This window comes from Puma concolor, chromosome A2 (genome assembly GCF_028749965.1).
Source record: "Puma concolor isolate L17-30 chromosome A2, mPumCon1.1.hap2, whole genome shotgun sequence".
In the NCBI taxonomy this organism is placed as follows: Eukaryota; Metazoa; Chordata; class Mammalia; order Carnivora; family Felidae; genus Puma; species Puma concolor.
Window position 1 is genome coordinate 68,254,372 of NC_141668.1, and position 22,375 is coordinate 68,276,746.

The 22,375-nt window shown below is 38.7% G+C and overlaps 1 long non-coding RNA gene across 2 annotated transcripts; it reads right to left on the reverse strand.

Moving 5' to 3' along the window:
- Positions 1-6,327: 6,327 nt before the first annotated feature.
- Positions 6,328-21,571, reverse strand: LOC147583244 (uncharacterized). Of its 2 annotated transcripts, none has more exons than XR_015246783.1 (3): positions 18,896-21,571; positions 17,084-17,249; positions 6,328-8,524 (listed from the first exon to the last, which is right to left on the reverse strand). It is a non-coding gene; the product is annotated as an uncharacterized LOC147583244 (long non-coding RNA). The 2 variants fall into 2 exon arrangements; XR_015246784.1 differs by having other exon boundaries at positions 18,883-21,571.
- Positions 21,572-22,375: the final 804 nt, after the last annotated feature.

The following is a 22,375-nucleotide window of genomic DNA, read 5'->3' on the forward strand; positions in this document are numbered from 1 at the left end:
TCAAGGAGACTGAACTGACCTAGAATTTGGTGTAGACATTCCTATGTCCCCAAGATTCTGGAATTAATTGTGACCGTGTGTGTGTGTGTGTTTTATGTTTTCCCTCTAATAGAGATTAAACTAATAAAACAGACTTTATAAAAAGGGCCCAATAAAAGTTAATGATAGGTTTTCACATTATTAGAACAAAACATCCAGCATGTAAAAGACTAAAATAATTATGAGTATCATTTAAATTTAAATTCTATTTGAAATAATGAAATGAAAGCCAACTGTGAGGCCCAGGTACCACTTATCTGCCCGTTACTTTGGTATTTCCTACCCAGAGAGTAAACGTATATGTGCAGATTAGGAAATAAAGTACAGCTTGATAAATCTTGACAAGTAGCCAGTACTCTGGGATATATCTCTAAAGAATACTAGATTGGAGGACACAGCTTAGGCCAGAAGACCTAAGTAATTTTCTTCCACACTAAACTGCTATCCATTTCACTTCTCTTATCAGAGGGGGGTTATTACAATGCAGTGAGAGAAGAGACCAGCACAAAACCCCCTTCAGTACAAGGGTAAAGGAAGTACCAGGGTTTAACAAGGAAGGACACCTTGTCCCCTTGCCTGATGCCAAGCTGTCTTGTTCCTTGCTAGCATATCAGGCTGCCATTCTGAGGAAAGAAAACGCAGTGGGAACATGGCTGGGCTACTTCTCACACTGGGAAAAAGGCTCTGGCTCTCTTACCACGCTGGACTATGGATTAAGAAAGTAGACGAGAGAGCAAAACAACACACACCAAACGTGACTTTGGCCTTCCACATGGAGACACTGCCCAGCAGTAAAAATATGGCTTAATCAACATGAGAGCCTAACCAATCAGGGTAGCCATTTGAACTTCTGGGACAGAAAACTAAGCAAGGGGTTAGAAGCCAAAAAATCTCTATCCCAAGTATCTCCCCTCATGGAGAAAAAATGCTGGGATCCCCTTCTCTGTTGGTTGAAGCTGGCATATAAAAAGGACAGAGATTAAATGTCCTTTTATGTAGTGGCAGAGGTAATGATCAATGTTCTATCTAGTTAGGGTCTCCTGAATTCATGGAACTGTCACTAAAAATAAAACAAGGGGGAAATGGGCGGTTCACAAGGAGAAAAGCTAAAGAAAAAGCCCTCAGGGAAGGGCAAAAACCAAGTTAGTTATGATAAGCTATAAACATTCTCCCATTCCCTCATTCTTTCTCTGTCTCATTCTCTCTCCCTTTCTCTCTCTCTCTCTCTCTCTCTCTCTCACACACACACACACACACACACACACACACACACACACGCATGCACGCACGCACGAACGCACCTTATTGTCTTCCTAATCAGCTCCATTCTTTTACCCAGGACCCACCCCAGTCCCCCCTCCCACCTCAGTAGGCTTCCTCTACTGAGGCAAGCAGACACTTCTCTAACACCAGCTTATAGTAGGCTAAATGGAGACTTCGATTCTCAAGTTCATTTGACCTATCAGGTCTAGCATCTACCGTAATTGACAACTATTCTCTGTGAGATTTAGTTCGTGTCTCATCAGACCAGTGCATCTTTAGGTCACTAGAGAGAAGTTATCTTGCACCTGCATATACTAACTAACCTCTCAGGAGTACCTATAACTCAGGCTTTTAAAAATAAGAGTCTAATCTGGTTCCAAGACCAATTCTGACCACCAAGCAAATGCTGAGGACACCAACTGGGTGTCCTACAACTTAATTCTGATACTACCTGGAAGTAGCATCAGATCCCACAGGTTAAGGGCTCAGTCCTACAAGATTGCCCTGCCCCTCCAGTTTGGATGCCAGTCACAGTGTCTACAAACCAGAGGTTCCTACCACCCCTTTCTTAGATTCAATTAATTTTCTGGAGCAGCTCACAGAACTCAGAGAAATATTTCACTTACTAGATCACTGGCTTATTGACAGGGATATAACTCAGGAACAGCCAGATGGCAGATATGCACAGCACACGGTAAGGGGAAAGGGCACGGAGTCTCCATGCTCTCTCCTGAGGCACTGCTTGCCCCACATCTTTCTGTGTTCACCAGCCCAGAAGTTCTCCCAACCCTACTGTTTTTGGATATTTATATAGAGGCTGCTTCATTACATAGATATGATTGATGTAATCATTGGCCTTTGGCAATTGATCCAAGCCTAGCCCCTCTGTGCAAGAAATGGGGACAAAGACCAAATAAATATTTCTTATTATAAATCACAATATCACAAGTCATAAAATGCTGGCCAACCCTGGGTTCAATCCGGCAAAATGTGGATACTGAATGCAGCAGAGGCCGAAGTCAGGAATTTCTCCACAGCTGTTCCAAGATGCCAGTGCTTTTAGTTACTTTATGCAGTATCTTCTGCTCAAATGATCCTGCCTCAACAGAGCTGGCTAATAGAAATGACTTCCAATTAATTAAATCATCTGAGCAAAATGTCCATTTTAAATTTTTTTTTTTTTAACGTTTATTTATTTTTGAGACAGAGAGAGACAGAGCATGAACAGGGGAGGGGCAGAGAGAGAGGGAGACACAGAATCTGAAACAGGCTCCAGGCTCTGAGCAGTCAGCACAGAGCCTGACGCGGGGCTCGAACTCACGGACCGTGAGATCATGACCTGAGCCGAAGTCGGACGCTTAACCAACCAAGCCACCCAGGCGCCCCAAAAATGTCCATTTTAAACGTATTTCCTATTTCTCCTGATTCTTTTCTCATAGAGTAATCTATAAAGGTTCAGAAACAAAACTTTGTTTGCAAAAGGTGAATTTTTAACTAATAGAATAATTTTAACGTGACTGCCAGGAATTTTTCACGTATCTAGCTTCTTTTATGTTAACTGAAATTAATCATTTGACCAAGTTGGTACATAATGAATGATATTAAGTTACAGCTTATATTCACCTGTATTTAATTTGCCATTGTAAATAAAATTATTGCCAATAAAAGTCATCAAGTTTTCTGTAATTTTTTTGCAGCTATCAATAAAATTTTACGCATGCACAGAGACTATACACAGATGATTTCATTGGGAAGTTTTAGAATTATCAGAACTACTATTGTAATTATTTAGTAGTCATATCTTTTAGATCTATAAATGCACTATCTTTCAATCAACCAAACAAGAATATTAGGTTTAAATTAAAGTAAGAGAATTTGTTTTAACCATACTTTTTGTATGCAGCATTAGAACTATAAAATCCCCCCCCCAAAAAAAAAACCAACCAACCAAACAAACAAACAAAAAACATTGCAATTGCAAAGAAACAATTCAAATACATATAACCTAACACAATGTCTGGCCCATGGTAGATGTTAAATAAGTGTCCCGGGGCGCCTGGGTGGCTCTGTCCGTTAAGTGTCTGATTCTTGATTTTGGCTCAGGTCATGATCCCAGAGTCATGGAATCAAGCCCCAAGACAGGCTCCACACTCATCAGCACAGAGCCTGTTTGGGGTTCTCTCTCTCTCTTCCTCTGCCCCTCTCCCCTGCTCGTGCTCTCTCTCTCAAAAATAAAAATAATAATAATAATAATAAACAAACAAATGTCTGGCTGAATGAATGGACATTGAGAGACAACACAAATGTGGGACATATAAGTACATATATGAAGAATTATAGAATAACTTTCTTTACATACAGGAGATAGAAGAACATGTTTTTTTTATTCAGAGATCCCAAAGATGGTAAAATAAATAATGTTCAAGTAGCTGCTGGAAAGATAGAAATGTGGAGGAAAATCATTTAGACTAATGTGTGAATATTTTCATTCTCCATTATTGGTTTGAATAGAAATATCAAAATCCAAGAACAATTACAGGTTTAATATCTTGGGAAAGCAAGAAATTTTAATTAAGTTTTACAAACAGAATAAACCTAATTTAAGTAAGAATGCCTCTTTAAAGGAAAGGAATTCATAATAAAAATGCTAGTATAAATTGAAAAAAAATTAACGGCATGGAAAAAAATTAAGAAGAGAAGGAAAATTAATTTATAAAGAGAAATTACTCTAACACAATAAATATTAGTAATGCAATAGAGAAACATAAGTCAGGAAGGAACTAGTTTCACAGTAATAGGTTTAGAGAGAGAGAGAGAATGTCTACAAGAACCATTAGGAAATTTCCTGGCATAATGTGGGTTAACAGAAGCTGAAAGTGGCATTTATTTTATAGAAAGTATGCACACCATAACACAGCCTACACTTAAGAAAAGTTTTTTTTAGAGTTGACATTTGCCTCTTGTTGAATTCCTTAAGGAGAGCTAAATCTAAGTAAAGAATTTCAACTTATAATTTTTAAATTGTGTTTATAGTAGTTAGTATATGAAAGATGAAAGGTCAAAGAAAAAAATGACTTGTTTAAAAAGCATGTATCTCTCCATCAATGTGCTTCATGTTGCTCCAAGACTCTAAAAACATCTATCAGATGATACAGCATCAACAAAGATCAAAGAATGATGATATTATCTGCCTATGTAAACCCCTTTTCTTTCTGATAAAAGAGAGAAGTAAATGTTGTAAAGCTCTTCCAAGCTCCCTAGAACTTCTAACTTTAAAATTTGGGGAGGGGTATCATTTTCTATGAGGCGAACAATTCAAAAGGTCAGGGATTTTAAAAGGAACATTAACTTGTCCATGTCATCATGAGTGTAATTTGCTGGTTTACTTCTGCAGCAAATACCATTTCTTATTACTCATATGAGATAGTTAATGCCTTCCTCCTCTTCAGCATGTACCTACTCTTCTGACACACTTCTTGACATGTTCCCTACAATAGAAACCCAAAATTAACTGGAAAAGAACAAAGTGAAACCTTATCTTTGCCTACAATAGTGACTCTAAACACAATGACAATCATGCCAGAAGAAAGAGACATAATTTTCTATTTACAATGTAACATCACTTAAAATACTTTGAAGTAACTAGTCCTTTAAATTTTCAAGGTTAAAGTGTTTCTCGTTGAATTGGTAAACTAGCATTAAAATAAAACACATGGTTTCTTATTTGTTCGGTTTATTTTTAATGATGTTGGGCTAAACATGGATCTAGAACAGTAACAAATCATACCAGTTCCAGGAGCTGGGCTCTGTTAGAGGATATGGATTTTTTTTTTATAGTAAGAGGAATGAAGGCCCATGGCTGTGTTCTTCCAGCCTCTGACTTTCTCATTCTTCTGGATTGCTCAATGAATATCTAGTAAATAAATGAGTGAGGGAGAGAAGATAAAGAGGGAAAGGATGGACAGATGGAAGAGTAAGGGGAGGAGAAAACAAAAAGAATTCTGTAATTTAAAAGTACTTGAACTATCTCAAAATCGTTGGACAAACAAGCCTACCAAAGGTTATAAGAAATTTCTGGGGTACAGCAGTCAGGCGATCCCCCATCTGAAAAATAAATGGACTTCCATCTATTTTTTTTCCTGAGGCCTAAAAACAAGACATATATAGTATACTACATATAACATATATGCTACATATAACATACATATTATATGCATACATATATACATATACATACATGTATATAATGTGTGTATATCAAAGACATTCATACTACAATCAGTTTTATTGTGATGTTTGGATCGCTATAACAGAAATTTAATTTCATTTACCAGTGTTTCTCAAATGTGATCAATGACTGGCCATGTCAAGGACTGCCTGGGATAGTGCTGGTTTGCACCTATCCTTCCAGAGTAATTATTAGTAGCAACTCACTTCACTCAGAAGTGTCTTAGTTTGACAAATAATTTTTTTTTAATTTTTTTTTTCTTAATGTTTTTTTATTTATTTTGAGACAGAGAGAGACAGAGCATGAACAGGGGAGGGGCAGAGAGAGAGGGAGACACAGAATCGGAAGCGGGCTCCAGGCTCTGAGCCATCAGCACAGAGCCCGATGCGGGGCTCGAACTACTGAACCGCGAGATCGTGACCTGGGCCGAAGTCGGACGCTTAACCGACTGAGCCACCCAGGCGCCCCCAGAGTAATTATTAGTAGCAACTCACTTCACTCAGAAGTGTCTTAGTTTGACAAATAATTTTTATGGTCAATAAATGACCAAATGCATTTAAAAATCCTGGTTCTTGGGGCACCTGGGTAGCTCAGTCAGTTAAGCATCCGACATCGGCTCAGGTCATGATCTCATGGTTTGTGAGTTTGGGTCTTGCTGAGTTGTCAGCACAGAGCCTGGAGCCTGCTTCGGATTCCTTGTGTCCCCCTCTGTCTGCCCCAACCCCACTTGTGCTCTGTCTCTCTCTCTATCTTTCTCTCTCTCAAAAATAAACATAAAAAAAATTTTTTTAAACTGATTCTTATTAAAAGTAGAGCTTCCTGGATCCTACCTTAAACCTAATAACTTCAAACCCCTGACAGGCAGACCCAGGATCTTCATTTTAACTAACATCCCTTAGGTAATTGTCAGGGTTGCTAAAGTTTGAGAAATGCTGCATTAATATATAACAGAGAGTATTTGATTTCAATGAGGAGAAAGCTGAAAAGACCAGTGTATGAAAATAAACAGGAAGAGGTGACATTATTTAACAATATACCTATCGCCACCCATCAATATATAATTGTGTTTATTTGGCAAGTTTCTTTATGGCCTGCAGTGACTACAACATCTATCTTTGTCCCAGGGGCAGGGAGATTAGTAAAATGGTACAAATAAGAGGAAGTTAGCACTGCAGGATTTCATCTAGCTGCTGTATTTACATTTGTTTGGCCATTACTCCAAGCCTATGTACAGTAGCCTTCCTTATCCACAGGGGATATATTCCAAGACCCCCAATGCCACGGAGGACAGTACCAAACCCTGACTCTACTACATTTTCTCCTATACATACATACCTATGATAAAGTTTAATTTATAAATTAGGTAGAGTAAATGGGGCACCTGGGTGGCATCTGACTTTGGCTCAGGTCATGATCTCACCTTTCATGAGTTCGAGCCCCCATGTCGGGCTCTGTGCTAACAGCTCAGAGCCTGGAGGCTGCTTCAGATTCTGTGCCTCCTTCTCTCTCTCTGCCCCTCCCCCACTTGTGCTCTGTCTCTCTCTCAAAAGTAAATAGTTAAAAAATTTTTATAAATTAGGTAGAGTAAGAGATTAACGACAATAACTAATGATAAAATAGAGCCATCTTAATAATATACTGCAATAAAAGTTATGTGAATGTGGTGTCTGTCTCAAAATATCTTATGGTACTGTACTCACCCTTCTTGTGATCACATTGGATGATAAAATGCCTGTGTGAGGACATGAAGTGAGGTGAATGATGAAGGCATCATGACACAGTGTTGGTGTACTAATATAATGCCCTCCTGACTAGGAGGATTATCGCCCTCCAGGGCCACATGGTTGACCTTGGGTACTGAAACCACTTAAGGGAAACCACAGATAAGGGGGAACTACTGTATCTTTACTTCCTCTCCATTTGACTTCATTCTCTCTCTAGACTAACTACACTAGGATTCCTGTAAAGAACTGGTCATTCCAGATGGCTGTTTTTCATCCTTCCCCATGCCATGTCCTCTGTAGATACAAAATTTAGTTTTAAAAAAATAAATATAATTTTCCAGTAATTAACACTGAGTTTTTTCCCAGAGACATAAGGAAAGAGAGAGAGTAGTGTAACCCCGTGAAGGAAGAGATTAGCTTAGAAGTCTTCTTTTCTTCCTGTAGTTTTCTTTTTCACAAATACTTAGATGATTTTTAGTTAAAATTGAGCAACTCCATGTAGGTCACTGTATACATAGATTGTCCTTGCTTTCTGTATTTGTTAACTAATGTCCTCTGATTATAACAAACATAAGACAACACTAACTTAGTCAAAAAGGGAAGATTATGGGAAGCATTCTAAAACATTTCATGAAATCCAAGGAAGGCATAAAGGGCAAAGTCTTAAAAGGACAAGAAGTGGGGAGGTTCCAGGGCCTCAAGGAGTTTACAGATCTCTCTCCAGAATTTGCCACTAACGTGCTTTGGATCATGGCATCCCATCTCTCTGTCTCACCATTTCAAATTTTAATAATTGGGATGTAGAACATAGGGGACAACTCCAGACAGGTACTGGTGGCCAGGTAGACAGGATCAGCACAGATCTAATCTCCTATGGCCTATGTCTGTGTGCAAAAGAATAATCTCTGTGAGAGAGGAGAAACTCATAGTGGACCATCTAGCTACCCCAAAGAGATGTACTATAATTCACCTTCTGGCTGCTCAACACACACACACACACACACACACACACACACACACACACACACACCCTTTTTTCTCTATATCCCAGAAAACCACTCATAACACATGATCCAACTAAATCCCACACAACTGCAATGGGGAACAACCAAAGCTATTTCCAGCCACTGTGCACAGAAGGGAGATGTTGGCCTTCAAATCCAGGACCTCTGGGTTATGTCCATTCCTCTTCAATTCTGTCAGAATCCCATTTCATTCTACATGAACTACATGATAAACTGAACCATTTCCTGGATAGCATGATATACCCCTGGAAGAAAGAAAGAGGAAATAAAAGAAAAAATAATTATTATAATTCTCATTTTAGAAGGAAACATGAGAATAAATAGCAAACTTAGCAAGGAAATACTGGTGCAAGCTGCAGTCTTCCACTCTGCAGGCATTCACAAGACTGCTGCTGACATATGAGACAGATTCCTCCTCTGCTCGTTCCAAGTTCTCCTGGCTTTCAGCCAGCACCACAGCTTGCCAAGGATCTTTGCCCCAATTGCACAAGGAATCCAACATGCCCAGGTGGTAGTCTCAGCTCCTAATTCAAGAAAACCTACATTTTTTTTTAACCCTTGGATGAAACATTCTTCCATTAAGTACTGAAATACTTAAGACTAAAAGAGTTAAAGAAAACAAAACTTCTGAAAGTGAAAGAGTAGGTATAATTGTTGGAAAAGTCTTCACCCCGGGGCCCCTGGGTGGCTCAGTCATTTAAGTGTCTGACTCTTGATTTCAGCTCAGATCATGATCTCACAGTTTGTGGGATCGAACCCCATGTTGGGCTCTGTGCTGACAGTTCAGAGCCTGCTTGGGATGCTCTCTTTGCCCCTCCCTCACGTGTGTGTGTGTGTGTGTGTGTGTGTGTGTGTGTGTGTGTGTGTGTCTCAAAATAAATAAACTTAAAAAATAATTTAAAAAAGAAATGTCTTCACCTCTAGGTCCTAGGTTGCATTCCAGTTGTGAAAACAATATCAGGTGTATTGGTCACTAGTTCTACTCATGTTCTATATTCTACAACAGCATACCAATATCACAAGGTACTACTACTTAGATGCTGTTATGGTTAAATTCCCAATAGGTCCTTCCAGTGAGGCCTAGCTTCATCAGGATGATAGGATATTTATACAGTAAGGCCAGGAAGTTAGTAGCTTATTGCCTTGTTGGCAGTGCATGAGTTCATCAGTTAAAAGCTATGTATGGAATCCCGTAATGCTTATAAAGGCATATAAACAGGGAAAGCAAATCCAAATCCAGAAAGACTGTTGCAGTGATGATAAGTTGTTGTTCTTCCATGATGAAGCGGCCTTTTTAACTGAAAAGAATTTATCTGCCACAGGGCAGTATACCAGGTCCCCTAGAAGTTTATTGGTAGTCATTGTTACTAACAGTATATGATCAGTCTTGTTATGAAGTTAAATATTGAGTTTGCCAATGAACCAATAGATTGGCTTGAGGAGGAGGACGACTAACTCCCACAAAATGAATCATTTTTTTCTCCTAGTACTAAGAATCTCTTCTGCGATGATGGCCTTTTAGTGAGAATCACATAGACACAGATATTCTCGCTCTGGGCCCATTCTGAATGGTCCATCCACCCTTCCCTAAAGCCTCATCGCCAGCAGTTCTCCCATCTTGACTCTTCCAAGTTCTTGACCATATACTCAGATCAGGACTAAAAATGACCTAGTATGTATTCATTCAGCCTTAACCAGCTCTAAAATATTGCAACCATCTGAAGGTTCCTGCCTCAGTATATCCATCATTGCCCAAGTCACTCTGGCCCTTCCCTCAGAGACATCTCTGACCGCCCCATAATCCAGCAATGAAAGGGTAAATGTCTGGCACAACAGGGGGTCTTTAGCCTCAGTCTCAATGCTAGATTCCAGTTGCTTTGTATATTGCAGATTTTGGAAGTTACCTTTCAGCTAAATAATTAGTTCAAGAATTACTATAGATCCTGACCTCAGGTAAAGTAGACACTAAAATGTTTCCTTCTAGGCACAGTGGACAATAAAATTTCTGCTCAAAAATTTAACTCTTGTAAGCATTTGCTTCTCAATTGTAGTGCTTGGCCACCCTGAAGAACAGCAGCACTTCCTCTCATCTGTCTGGTGCCAGCATATCATGCAAAACCATCTGTACAGCAGGCTCAAGTTACTCTATCCCTGATCCACTAGGCATAGGAAACTCCCCATGGGCTTAAGGAAGAAAGTAACATAAGAGTACAACTGCCTGTTCATATAATTTACCTGTGTCTTCAGGCTTCTCATAGACTCAGCCTCACAAGTTTCTCTTCTTTCTCAATCTACTTGATGTGGAGTACTCCTGGGAATGGCTGGCTTTATGGCTAAGTATCTGAGACAGCACCATGTCGTATCAGGCATCAAGGTACCATGGCTGTGTTATGCCAGATGGTGGAATGATTCAGTCTCTACATGACTCTAGCCACAAGCCAGGAGTCATTTCTCAAAATGAAGGGTCATCTGCTAAAGAGGCCTTTGCATTTTCCCAAACACAAAGGGTCTCCTTTGTGGTGGCCTTTGGGGCTTGTCATGGACTCCACGCAGCTTTAGGAAGGGCCACAGACTCTTCCAGCAGCACTGACTCCAGACTGAGCTAATTGGAAAGCCCCCTTGCCCTTTGGGTCCCTCTCCAAACTGGCAGCTTTTGGGTGGCCATGCAGGAAAAGGTGACACCCAAAAGGGCAATACTATGTCTAAAATTCAAAGAGGCCCTAACTCACTGTGCCTGGAAAATTCTCTTTAACATTTGTAAATGAATGTTTCACTACCTCATACAAATTATAAACTCAATGTTTAACTTAAAAATGCTAAGATTTCAAAGTGCTGCTCTATTATATTAATCAAATGTGGTGATTATTTTTCTCTTCATTTAATTCTTTCCTTCCTTACTTAAACTTCATCTACTGACAAAAAGGGTAGAAAACACCTTGTCATGTCATATTGCTTTTTCATGATAAAATAGGAGCAAGAAGTGGCCGAGTAAAATAACATCTTATAAAATTCAAGTAAGGAAGTAAGTTTATCACATAGCTACATTTAGTTTCTATGTTATGAATCCATATGCAGAAATCTGCCCATTTGAAAAACCAAGTAAGGGGTGCCTGGGTGGCTTAGTTGGTTAAGTGTCCAACTTCAGCTCGGGTCATGATCTCGCAGTTTGTGGGTTCAAGACCCGAGTTGGGCTCTGTGCTGACAGCTCAGAGCCTGGAACCTGCTTTAGAGTCTATGTCTCCCTCTCTCTCTGCCCCTCCCCCACTCATGCTCACTCATGCTCTCTCTCTCTGTCTCAAAAATAAATAAAAACATTAAAAAAATAAATTAAAAAAAGAAAAATCATGTAAGGACCGATCAAAAGCTCTTAATGGGACCTAGGACCTAGGTCCCGACCTAGGACCTAGGTCCCGACCTAGGACCTAGAGGTGAAGACATTTCTTTTTTAAATTATTTTTTAAGTTTATTTATTTTGAGACACACACACACACACACACACACACACACACACACACACACACGTGAGGGGGGGCGGGCAAAGAGAGCATCCCAAGCAGCTTTTGATTAAGAGCTTTTGAATCTTTAGCTCTTATGTGAGACAAACAGAATGAATATTGCCCTAAGTGGAAAATCATCCTTTGCCATGCTCTTTCAAAGCCATCACAGCCATGACTTTTTAAATGCAAAGGTCTATCAGGAATTTTTTTAAACAAATCACTCTTTTGTTTATTCCCTTTAACAAAAATCAGAAACAAATTAACACCTATGTTCTTATCACCCTTTTTAAAGCAATTTTAACATAAGCTGATTTTGAGTGCCCTCAAAAAATGCTTCAGTTCTTTTACTTCTACAAGTATTTAGTGATCATCTACTATGTGCAGGCTCTGTGTGAGACCATAGAGAAATAAGACCCAGTCAATAAGCCATCAAAGAGTTTACGGTCTAGTAGAAAATATATAAATAGAAAATTACCATATGATCCCACAGATCCTATGACAGGAATAACAGGAGGGTGCTATGGAACTGGGGGTCAACGAAGACTTTCCACAGGAAGTGATATCTAAGCTGAGGCCTGAAGGGAGAAGGACCCACAAAAACCAAGAAACTATTAAATGAAGGAGGGAGAATATGTTGTGGCAAAGCAAAGGTTATGAGCAAAGGCCCACAGAGGCCAAAGAAACCACAGAGAGCACAGTATGTTTGGTTGAAGGCAGTTTGATAAGGCTGGCTCTTAAAATTGGGATAATGGTAGCAATGGTGGCAGGGGAAGGACAGGGGAGGATAATGGAAATATGTGTGGTAGACATGTTTCCTTGACTATGCTACCGTTCCATTTTCCTTTCTCTGTTAACTGAATCTCATATAATTGACACAGATCCATTGAAGTAAGGACAGTTAGGGAATGGGTCAAAGTAATTTTCACTTCACAATCATGAGTCTGGGGTTGGGCATGTGGCCCAGTTTTGGCCAAGGAGATCCAAGGGGAAGTCAGCTGAACTTCCCTTCCAGGCTCAAAACAGACCCTCCCAAGGAGAAGGCGATTGCCACCTTCTTCCTTGTCTGGAATGCTCACATAGGTCTTAAAGACTGTCTGGAGCTGCTTTCTTCCTTGATCAAGGAAAAGACCCCAAGAACTGCAGAGCTGACTAAAGCATTATCATTTGGTCAAACTGATAAACCATCTCTGGAACTATCTCTGTCTTTGTCTACACTTCCAGGTATGAGAGAGAAAGGAATGCCTTTATTATTTAAATCTATTTGTCTGTGTTCTGTTATTTGCAGCTGAGTATCTTCCTGAGGGTTTTGTGAAGATGGAATTGAGAAGCTTGGGACCATATCATGAAAGACCTTATAGGCTATTCTCATCTAGATCCTTTGTTTGCAAGTGACAAAAACTTATTTCTAACTGGCTTAGGTAAAAGTGGGGACTTTATAGGAAGGTACAGGGGTGTTTCATGTGATGTAAGGAGGGTTGGAACAACCAGCTTCTGGAAGGACAGGATTAATGACAATCAGCTTCTGGAACGACAAGGATTGGGGACAATTTGAATCAGGGCTTTGAATACCACCAGCAGATTGCTCCCTATCTCTCATCTCTTCTTCTCCCCATGGCTTCATTCCCCCCTGGGGGAATCTCTTCTTCTCCCCCCTGGGCTTCATTCTTTCTTGCTATTGACTGGATTCCTGCACATGGTGAAAACATGACCATTGACAGCTCTTGAGCTTCTCTCTTAGCTTCCACTCCCCAGGAAGAACTGGCACAAAATTGTGTCCTCTAATATTAAATTTAAGAATCCCACTTAATTTCGATGAATAAAGGAGTAGTTCTGAATGGACAGAACGACAGGTTCCGGTAACCACTGCACAAGGGGCCGACAGAAAAATCTAAGCAAAAGAGAGAAATAATTAAATTTGTACCTTAGAAAGAGGACCTTAGGCTGAGGCTAGTGAATGGATTAGAGGGGTAGTTTCCTTCCAGAAGAAGGGGGCAACTGCCATAACTTATGTGAGAAGTAATACTGTTTAAACAAAGGTAGAGATGGCACAGCTAAGATCATAGCTCTTATTTAAGCAGCACTGATCTAGCCATTGTGGTTAGTGATTTTCAAAACACAATAAAGAGAATAACTTGTTTATGGGAGCAGGAAGTAGATGGGAAGTGGACAGAGAGCTGCAAAGGTTTTGAAAAAGACTAATCAATTTGCCTGCTTTTATTATAATCTAACTTTTTTTTAAAAGTCACCTTAAGACTCTATTGGCTTCAAGTTCTACTGAGGCTAATGCTTATTAAATACTGATTTAACATAAAAATTGATTAACAATTCACAAGTTTCTTTTAGACATAAAATATCAAATATGAAAATCCAATGATCCGTCCTTATCATGTGCTCATACCAATCCAACATATCTTAGTAGAAAATCATTTACTGCTTGCTTTGCAGAAAATACACAGTTTATCTGAAATCAAAGGCAAATGAAGTCTTAGGATGTACAAAATGCTAGTAAAGGAAAGCAAACAAAAATAAAAGCATAGTCATGAAACAAAATATGGGTCAAATACAATTATACATAACAGTAAAAATAACCCAAGTGAATTATCAAATATGCTATTAGTGCAATTTAAAGATGAGTTGGGTGGTTTCAGATATAGTGGTTTTTTGGTTTGTTTTTGTTTTTGGTGCCTAGGTCTGTTCTAGATGGTGTTTCTTCAAGAGCAGACCACAATCCAACAAACCAGGGAAGAAAGATTATAGATGGGAAAAAGTCAAGTTGAAGGAAAGGAAAATGGAGAACATCTAGAACATCTTACAGCCACTCTAAGGAGAAAATTGGACTTTCTTCTGTGTCACTCCTCCTCTCTACCCCATTATCTTTCCAATAGGGGCTATTCACCCCCACCTTAAAAAAAAGAAAAAGAAAACAGAGAAAGAAGGAAAAGGAGTATTTTCTCAATACAAAACCCATAAGTACTTGCTGCATCTTCCTCGATGCAGGCTCCATGCTTAGATTGACAACAAAAATTGATAGGACTTACCACTTCAAATTTATTAACTATCAGAGGAAGTAATCAAGAGGACATGACCACCAGGTGACCTGGGAGCTGGACCCAGGAAATCTCAGCCTCTTTACCCCCTCCCATCTTTGGAATGTAAGTTTTGCCCACTGTTCCCATAGTGGGAGCCATTTCAAGGATATGGCCCTGAGAGAGCAATGTGTTGAGCCTATCTGGGTGGTATATATGACTGAATCCAGTGAAGGCCTCTATATACACTCAAGATTCTGGTAGGCGGGTGTGAAGGTTTACTTGTCATGCTGTCACCCAAGACAAGCCTCATATATAAGTTCCCTTGCTTATTAAAACTGTCACCTACCAATCTGGAGTAGTCTGCTACTCTCCTCAGTCTCTCCTTGCCCTCTGTACATGAGGATCAGTTTCCAGTTTTACCTGGGGAACTCCAGAGGTTGTGGACCACTACCAACCAATGCCTGGTGACTCTCCTTAGGGTCACTGAATAACAACATAGTCACTTACCACTACTTGTACTAAGATGAGGCACAGGAAGGCAAGAAGAGAACACAAAAATGCCTTACAGAGTTTTGCATCTGGATCCTATGAGGCCTCCCTTAGTATTCTCTACCATACCAAAGCTACCCAGCCCACCCCCCAGCCTCTGATTCCATAGAGCCAACAGTTCTCAAAATTTAGTGTGCATCACAATAACAAAGGGAGATAACTTAAAATTCAGAATCCTGGAACTCAACCGAAAGGTTAATTCACTAGGTCTGGACGGGATGTACACTGTTAACGATATCCTCAGTGTTCCACATGCCCACTGATATTTAAGAACCACTGCCCTAGAGTGACAGATTCCAGACCAGCAGGGGAACCATACATTTTCTGACTTTTTAAAAAGGCAACTAGTGATCACAGACATTGAGAAGGTTTGCTTATATATCAAGGCCAGGACACATTTTAAATAAAAATTGTAAGATTATATAATAAAGACTGAATGGTAGTAGTAATAAGAAATCATATCCATATGGATTCAAATGTTTTTTAAGCTATTCTAAAATTGTTTTCTGCTCTACATGATGAAGAGATATTTCTAACATTGAAAAAAGTAGAACATTTATGACTAAATCTAGTAGATAGAACAGAAGGCCTAAACAGAAATAACAAACTCACCATGGTTAGCAACAAGTCATTAGAATGATGTGTTGATCTTGATAAACCTACAGAAGCTAGAGTCCCACTCAGACCTACTGAATCAAAATCTTTGGGGATAAACCCAACCCAAGAAAGATTCTGATTTGCAGTGAGAGCTGAGAACCACTGCTTTAAACCAGGACCCCAGATAGACTACTGCCACCTGATGGGAATGTACCTAAATTCTAAGGACAGCTTTTTGAATGATGGTTTCCTTTGCAAGGTGAATCTACCAAACTAAACTATTGAACTGGCAATCACAGTCACAAGCATAAAAAAGTGGTATACAGAAAATATAAAAGTTCTTATCTGCAAATTTGTTAACCTTTATTCAAAATACTTAGGAGCCAAAAAAATGCTTTGAAGCCTTAAATATAATGAATTGGGTATATAGTGTTTTATCATTTATAAGATATATTCACATGCATTAATTAGATTAATTCCTAATAACATTTTAGAATGAGAGTTATTGTCTATAGAGGCTTAGAGAGGGTAACTGATTAGTCTAGTGGTTCCCAAACTTGTGTGCATGTTGGGAAATAAATACTAATTTACTAGTATATATGAGTCAAAAAATACTAATGCCTGTGTCACAGCCTGAGAGAATGAGATTTAATTTGTCTTGGGTATGACCCAGATTTTGGCATTTTTAAAAGAGCCCCTGTGAATCTAATTTGCAGACGAATTTGGGAAAACACTGTACTAGCCCCAAACCACTCAGATGGTAATTAACAAGATTGGAGTTTAGGCATTTTAATGTCAAGTTAATGCTCATGGAATTGTATCTGGCATAAAGATCAAAGACAATAAAGACATAAAGATCAAAGATCAAAGACCTCAGCTAAGACTTAACCTCAACTAAGACTATTGAATTTCTCAATAAGGCAGTTTCCAAATTTCTCTGGCCATAAGAGTCACTAAGTTGAGTTTAAACATCAAGATTCTTAGGACCTTCCACAGAATTTTCTGATGCCATAGATTTGGAAAGGTCCTGGAGAATGTGCACATTTCCCAAGTTTGTCTTAGTCTGTTTGGGCTGCTACAACAGAATACCATAGACTGGGAGGCTTATAAACAACAGAAATCTATTTCTCACAGTTCTGGAGGTGGAGGAGTCCAACGTCAAGGTCCTGGCAGGTTCAGTGTCTGGTGAGAGCCCGCCTTCTGGTTTGTAGACAGCTGTCTTCTGTGTCTTCACACAGAGAGGGAGTTCTCTGGGATGTTTTTTATAAGGACTCTGAATCAGCTCTCAAAGGCTTCACCTCAAAATATCACATTAAGAATTAGGCTTCAACTCATGAATTTGGGGGGACACAAATATTTACAGTTTATAGTACAAGTGCTTACGTGATGTGTAGGACAAAATAAGAGTGGGAAAAACTGTATTAAAGAATATTACACAGTATCAATATTATACAATATTAGTATTGAATGTCAAAGTTAGGTATTAAAAATGGCTAAGAATTAATGGAGAGGCTTTAACAAAACGAAGCCAAGGGAAATAACTGGCCACTCCACCTTCAAAGGGTCCATTTGTATACAAATCATCCATGAATTCAACAGATTTTCACAGAACACCTAAGATTGTACATCTGAGGCACACTGGCAGATGTGCTAAGGGACACACACATGAAGAAGGCAGAGTCCTTGCCATCAAAGGTCTGACTGCCTGTGTACGTCTCTTGTGCGAAAATGCAAACTGCTTGAACTGGCTCTGGGTTTTCAGTCCAATAGTCTTTATTTTCCTAATTGAGACAATTTTCATTTCAGATTGCTTTAGGAAGCATTTAATAAGACTCTTACAAGACAGTGTTGTGGTAGAAGTGGTAGTAGTGAAAACAGGAGTGTCAGGAGTTACTGGACCCTCCCAAATGGGAGCTGAGGAACACCTTCAGGGCAAGTCTGGCCTTGGCACCTGGTGACAGTGGTCATTCTTGTGTGAATGCATCCAGGGGTGGGTGGGAGCGTTGATGTAGGGGGTATGAACAAGAGAGGACAAGCGGAAATCAATGTTGGCAGATGAGCAAGGCAAATTAGGACTGATAAAGGTGTTGAATTGCTTGATCAGGCATTTGATTTTGATGTAACCTTTGGAAGATTTTACTAGCTGGGAATGAAGCCAGACTATGATAATAGAGTTTAATTAACGTCATACTTAAAAAGTGTAATTCTAAGGCATAGGTTCTGTCTTCTCTTACCTTACACATCCACCCTCCCCATCCCAAGCCACCATAACCCACCAACCCACACAATCACACACCCACATCCACACACACACATGCACACACACCCGATTCTCAGGTTAGATGCAAAATTAAGTACTTAAAACACTTATATTGTAACAATTCTTAACTGACTTAGTATTGGTCTAAATATACAATCCTGGATGGAAAGAAATTTTTAATTTCCAGATAAGAAACAGCCAGAGTTGGAAAGGCAATGGAGATAAAACTGAGAAAAATGGACAGAACAGCTGAGAGACACTAGAAAAGAAACTGTAGTTTCTTGTTATGAATCATAAACCTGTAATGAACAGGGATTTAACGACTAATTGAAGACATGCAGCAAACTACTAGAAAGGAATTCAAAATAATTTTGAGGTTTTTAAGCCTGTAGAGATAAGTAAGAGAAAGAGCTCTGGAGGAAAAGATCTTTAATGTAAAGTCAATTCATGATCCTCCCTTTCCACTCAAATCTGAACAACCTCTGATCCCCCAGAGAAGTTACTAGAACCACTTCTAGCTTTCCAACTCCAAATGCCTATATGCATGTTTCCCATAACCAGCCCAAGATTGTCACCCAGCAATAAAGTCACTTGAAATATGAGGAAAAAAAGAAGAATTTGAGCCAGTGTATGCACCCCCCCACCCCAATCAGGAAGCAACCAAGCTTTACCTAAGCAATTCACCTTTGTCATGTGGCAGCAGCAAGGAGAAAGAAGGCATGGACTTCTATCTAGCACTTGGAAGAATCTCAAGGTTAGTCTAGAGATTGGAATAAAATATTAAATCAAAAAGGAATTTTAGAATACAGTGTTAGATAAACCAGTATTTCCAAATATTTTCAAATGTGAGAACCATTTTTTCTAGTGTCAAAATTTAAATCATCCTAATTTTGCAAATTGTAAAATGCTATATGTACACTTCAAAAAAGCCAAATATTACTAAAGAGTATAAGTGAAAACCCCCACCTCCAACTACATCCAAAAAGAGATCACTCCCTCGAGACAGCCTGTTAACATTTTAGTGAGTGTAAATATATAGTTAACATAAAATATTTACTTAAATAGAATCATATTTCACATGGTGTTGTGCAAGCAGCTATTTTCATTTAAAAATACCTTGACCTCTGCAGCCGCTCTGGAAAACAGTGTGGGGATTCCTCAAAAAATTAAAAATAGAACTACCCTATGACCCATCAATAGCACTACTAGGAATTTATTTAAAGGATACAGGAGTGCTGATTCATAGGGGCACATGCACCCCAATGTTTATAGCAGTGCTTTCAACCACAGCCAAATTATGGAAAGAGCCTAAATATCCATCAACTGAAGAATGGATAAAGAAAATGTGGTTTATATATACAATGGAATACTACTTGGCAATGAGAAAGAATGAAATCCTACCATGTGCAGCAACATGGATGAAATTGGAGGGTATTATGCTAAGTGAAATAAGTCAGCCAGAGAAAGACAGATTTCATATGTTTTCACTCATATGTGGATCTTGAGAAACTTAACAGAAGACCATGGGGGAAAGGAAGGGGAAAAAATCGTTTCAAACAGAGAGGGAAGGAGGCAAACCATAAGAGATTCTTAAACACAGAGAAGTGAGGGTTGATGGAGGGTGTGGGGGAGAGAGGAAAATGGGTGATGGGCATTGAGGAGGGCACTTCTTGGGATGAGCACCGGGTATTGTATGTGAGCAATGAATCACGGGAATCTACCCCCAAAACCAAGAGCACACTGTATACTCTGTATGTTAACCAACTTGAAAATAAATCATATTAAAAAAATACTTTGACCTCATTCTTTTTAATAGCTGTCAGCATTCCAATATGTAAATGTACTAAATGTATAATTAATTAACTAATCCTTCCTTTAGATGGACAATTTACTGCTTTCAGAATTTAACATTATAAACAGTGTTGTGATGCTCATCTTCATATGCTCACTTTTGTACACTCAACTAATAATTTCTTCAGAGAAAATATCCTAAAAGTGGAAATGCAGTGTCACAAAATATGCACAATATATTGTATAAATTGCCAAACTGCCCCCCATTAAGGTGCATAAAATTTTGGCTTCTATCCTCTGTTTATGAGAGTATGTCAGTGTCCACTTCCCATATCCCTATCAAGCCTGAGCATTATCATGTCTGCCAGTATGATTGGTGAAAATGTTTTAAGTTGAAAAAAATTTATTGCAAATGAGTATATTTTTCATTTTTACTATTTTAATTTCTTCTTTTATGAATTGCTTGTCCCTGCCCTTTCAGTTGGAACATTTGTAAGGACTGTTCTTCAATATAAAAAAAATTCCTAGATTATCCCCCACAAAATAGCAGTAATATATATAATATATATTGGTCAAGAAAATACATAATGCAAGGTTACTATTAAATCATTAATAAAGGGGCTTCTGATCACGATGGAATAATAGGGACCAGATTTATAGCCCCCTCTAAAATAACTAAAACAGACAAATGCCTCTCAAAATATTGGATATTAGGAAAAAACATTTATCTCTCCCTCCTTCCACCCAAGTCCCTGGCAACTGATTTTTTTTTTTTTTTTTACTGTCCCCATAGTTTTGCCTTTTCCAAAATGTCATATAGCGGGAATCATACAGTGTGGCCTTTACGGACTGGTTTTTTTCATTTAGCAATATGCTTTTAAGGTTTATTCATGTCTTTTCATGTCTTGATAGCAATTTTTTTTTTTAACACTGATTAATATTCTACTGTGTGGATGTACTACAGTTTGTTTATCCAGTCATCTATTGAAGGACATCTTAGTTGCTCTCAATTTGGGGCAATTGGGAACAAAGCTGCTATAAACATTCACGTGCAGGTTTTTGTGTGGACATGTTTTCAAATCATTTGGGTAAAGTAATTGTAAGAAAAGTAATTGTAGGACTCTACGGTAAGAGTAAGTTTAGTTTTGTAAGAAATTACCAGAGTGTCTTCCAAAGTGGCTGTACCATCTTGCATTCCCACCAGCAATAAACGAGAATTCCTTTTGTTCCACATCCACTCCAATATTTGATGTTTTCAATGTTTTGGATTTTAGACATTCTAATAGATGTGCAGTGATATCTCATTGTTTAAATTTGCAATTTCTTAATTACATAGGATATTCAGCATCTTTTTAAAATGCTTATTTGGCATCTGTATATCATCTTTGGTGAGGAGTCTGTTCAAAATTTTTGCCCATTTATTGAGTTATTCATTTTCTTATTGTTGAATTTTAACATTTCTTTGGTATATTTTGGAAAAGACTGTTATCAGATTTTTTTTTTAATTTTTCAAAAATTTACATCCAAGTTAGTTAGCATGTAGTGCAATAGTGATTTCAGTAGAATACAGGGATTCAAACCCTACATATAACACCCAGTGCTCATCCCAACAAGTGTCTTCCTCAATGCCCCTTGACCATTTAGCCACCCTCCAACTCACAACCCCTCCAGAAACCCTGTTTCTTCTCTATATTTGAGAGTCTCGTGTTTTGTCCCCCTCCCTATTTTTATATTATTTTTGCTTCCCTTCTCCTATGTTCATCTATATTGTATCTTAAATTCCACATGAGTGAAGTCATATGATATTTGTCTTTTTCTAATTTCACTTAGCATAATACCCTCTAGTTCCATCCACGTTGTTGCAAATGGCAAGATTTCATTCTTTTTGATTGCCAAATAATACTCCATTGTATATACATAGGATATCTTCTTTATCCATTCATCTGTCAATGGACACTTGAGCTCTTTCCATACTTTGGCTATTGTTGATAGCATTGCTATAAACATTGAGGTGCATGTGTCTCTTCGAAACAGCACACCTGTATTCTTTGGATAAATACCTAGTAGTGCAATTGCTGGGTTGTAGGGTAGTTCGATTTTTAGTTTTCTGAGGAAGCTCCATACTGTTTTCCAGAGTGGCTGCACCAGCTTGCATTCCCACCAACAATGCAAAAGAGATCCTCTTTCTCCACATCCTTGCCAACATCTGTTGTTGCTTGAGTTGTTAATTTTAGACATTCCGACTGGTGTGAGGTGGTATATCATTGTGGTTTTGATTTGTATTTCCTTGATGATGGTGATACTGAGCATTTTTTCATGTGTCTGTTAGCCATGTGGACACCTTCTTTTGAAAAGTGTATATTCATGTCTTTT